The sequence below is a fragment of the Oryzias latipes genome, chromosome 5 (genome assembly GCF_053564925.1).
Source record: "Oryzias latipes strain Hd-rR chromosome 5, Olatipes_Hd-rR_3.1".
In the NCBI taxonomy this organism is placed as follows: domain Eukaryota; kingdom Metazoa; phylum Chordata; class Actinopteri; order Beloniformes; family Adrianichthyidae; genus Oryzias; species Oryzias latipes.
Window position 1 is genome coordinate 33,889,260 of NC_136241.1, and position 3,270 is coordinate 33,892,529.

General features: G+C 53.8%; 1 long non-coding RNA gene across 1 annotated transcript; it reads left to right on the plus strand.

The window, feature by feature from the left end:
- Positions 1-2,450: 2,450 nt before the first annotated feature.
- LOC105357344 (uncharacterized) lies at positions 2,451-2,908 on the plus strand. The gene is made up of 2 exons (XR_911313.4): positions 2,451-2,585; positions 2,671-2,908. It is a non-coding gene; the product is annotated as an uncharacterized LOC105357344 (long non-coding RNA).
- The last annotated feature ends 362 nt before the right edge of the window (positions 2,909-3,270 follow it).

The window sequence follows — 3,270 nt, forward strand, 5'->3', positions numbered from 1 at the left end:
TCTGGTTCGTATCAAGGAAGGCGACGAATGGAAGACTGCATTTAAAACCCCCTTAGGGCACTATGAATATTTGGTCATGCCCTTTGGCCTCACCAACGCCCCTGCAGTCTTCCAGCGGTTGGTCAACGATATTCTCCGTGACTTCCTTAATCGCTTCGTCTTCGTCTACCTTGATGACATTCTCATCTATTCCCATGATCAGGCCCAGCATGAACATCACGTACGTCTCGTGCTTGAGAGACTTCTGGAAAACCAACTCTATGTAAAATTCGAGAAATGCGAATTTCATGTTCCAACCGTTCAGTTTCTCGGCTACGTCATCGAGGCAGGTCGCATCCGACCTGACCCCTCTAAGATAGAGGCCGTCGCCAACTGGGCACCTCCAGACACACGGAAAAAACTTCAGCAGTTCTTAGGCTTCGCCAACTTTTATAGGCGATTTATCAGGAATTACAGCAGCATCGCTTCTCCTCTCACACGCCTTACTTCCACTACTCATCCCTTTGCCTGGTCTACTGAAGCCCAACAAGCCTTCGACAAACTGAAGGACCTTTTCGTATCCGCACCCATCCTCATCCAACCTGACCCATCTCGTCAATTCATTGTCGAGGTGGACGCTTCTGATACCGGTGTGGGTGCCGTCCTCTCCCAAAAAGAGGCCTCAACTGACAAATTAAAACCTTGTGCTTATTTTTCACGAAAACTATCACCAGCAGAAAGAAACTATGATGTCGGCAACCGGGAACTACTTGCCATCAAGCTGGCATTGGAGGAATGGCGTCACTGGTTGGAGGGAGCAGAACAGCCGTTCATCGTGTGGACAGACCACAAGAACCTGGCCTATCTCCGCTCAGCCAAACGACTCAACTCCAGGCAAGCTCGTTGGTGTCTTTTTTTTGACCGCTTCAATTTTGTAATCACCTACAGACCCGGATCCCGAAATATCAAGCCTGACGCCCTGTCCCGAAAGTACAGTCCATCAGATCGCGCCCCGGCCACCATCCTTCCTTCCACCTGCGTCATCGGAGCCCTCACGTGGGACATCGAGAACAAGGTACTTCAAGCCCTGAGAGACAATGATGACCACCCTCCTGTCCCCAGGGGTACCTTGTTCGTCCCAGCTAATCTCCGGTCCGAGGTCATCACCTGGGGGCATGCATCCCGCTTGGCTTGCCATGGGGGGGTTCACCGGACTCTTAACCTCATCCGCAAAAGGTTCCATTGGCCTGCCATGGAAAAGGACGTGCGAGATTATGTCGCAGCCTGCTCCACGTGCGCCCGATCGAAATCTTCATCCTCAGCTCCGGCAGGTCTGCTTCATCCACTCTCCACTCCCGATCGACCCTGGTCCCATCTGGCCATGGATTTCGTCACAGGTCTTCCCCCGTCACACGGTAACACTACCGTCCTCACTGTTATTGATCGTTTTTCGAAAATGGCTCACTTCATTCCCCTTCCTCAACTCCCCACGGCCACTGTGACTGCTGACCTGATGGTCAACCATGTTTTTCGCCACCATGGCATCCCTATGGACATTGTCTCCGACCGCGGCCCCCAATTCACGTCACAAGTGTGGAAGGCCTTCTGCTCGGCCTTGGGGGCCACGGTCAGTCTCTCGTCAGGCTATCATCCCCAGTCGAACGGTCAAGCGGAGAGAGCGAACCAGGAGCTGGAGGCAGCTCTTCGCTGTCTGGCGGCACAGAATGAAAAGGACTGGTCCACCTTCCTGGTATGGATAGAGTACGCCCATAACACTCATCCTTCATCTGCCACCGGGATCTCTCCTTTTGAGGCCGCCCTAGGGTACTCACCACCTCTGTTTCCATCCCAGGAGTTGGATCTGGCAGTGCCTTCCGTCCAACATCACCTCCAGCGTTGTCAACGCGTCTGGACTCAGACGAAGGCCGCTCTCCTCCGCACCAAGGAGAGCAACTGCCGGATCGCCAACCGTCGCAGGGTGGTGGGACCCGACTATCAACCAGGTCAGAGGGTTTGGCTCTCTACTCGCAATATCCCCATTCAGGCATCTTCCAAGAAACTGGCTCCCCGATTCATCGGTCCGTACGTCATAGACAAACTCATCAACCCTACCTGTGTCCATCTTCGTTTGCCCAAAGCCCTGAAGGTCCACCCGTCGTTTCACATCTCCCAGATCAAGCCAGTCCAGGACAGTCCTCTGTGCCCGCCGTCCGCTTCCCCACCGCCCGCCCGGGTCATCGACGGCGCTCCGGCCTATGACGTCAGCCGGATTTTGGACGTCCGTCGGAGGGGTCGTGGATTCCAGTTCCTGGTCGACTGGGTGGGCTACGGTCCGGAGGAGCGCTCATGGATTCCCCGCTCGTTTATTTTGGACCCCTCTCTCATTGAGGATTTCTACCGTGCCCACCCTGATCGCCGCCCCTTGACCGCCTGGAGGCGGTCGTTGAGGGGGGGGTACTGACATGGTGCCTCTGTCGGCCTCCTCCCCCTCTCCTCTCCGCTTGGCTGCTGATTCTCAACACCTGCGACCACTTACCTCATCACCTCATCCGCCTTCATAAGGAGCCACAGGATCATCAGTCTTCGCCAGTCCGTTGCCCCTGATGGTGCATAGTTGGTCGTCAAGCTATTGTTCGTTTTCGCTACGTCAAGCCTGTGACTAAACCTGTCTCTCTCTCTACTCACCCTCAGGAATCCAGTACCACGAGTGGTCGCTCGAATCAGTTCCCAGCCGTTCTCATCAGTCTGTCCTCTCCTGCGGTCCCACCACGAGCCTCTGCCTCATCAAGTGTCTCCACCTTCGTCAACATCGGCCTACGGAGAAATCCACCAGTGACGCCGCTAGCTTCTGTCTTTCAGTTCGGAACCGACATCTGGACCTGCTCACGTTCTGCTCTCTGCTCCTCGTATTAAAACTCTTACCCGCCAACGCTCGCCTCCCGCTGTGTTTCTTCTGGGTTCCAGCATCTGGGTTCGAAAAGTGTTCTGTAGCCACGACAGAAGGTCCTCAGTTACAAAACTTTAGATCAGCTCCTGATAGCAAAATTGAAGGGCTCAGATTATGGTAGATTGTGATTAGGAATTCAAGGGGAACATATTTGTTCACAAAAGAGATAGCACCTAAAGGCAAAGGAATCCCAGGTCAAAACATGGATTCAAACTAAACGGATGCAGCAGGATGGACCAAAGCAGGACTTTATGGCATTAAATGTAAGGTAAGGAAATAATCTGAGAAGAGCTCAGCCAGTCCTCCAGGACAAAAACACGACAGACCACCGGAACTGTAGAAAA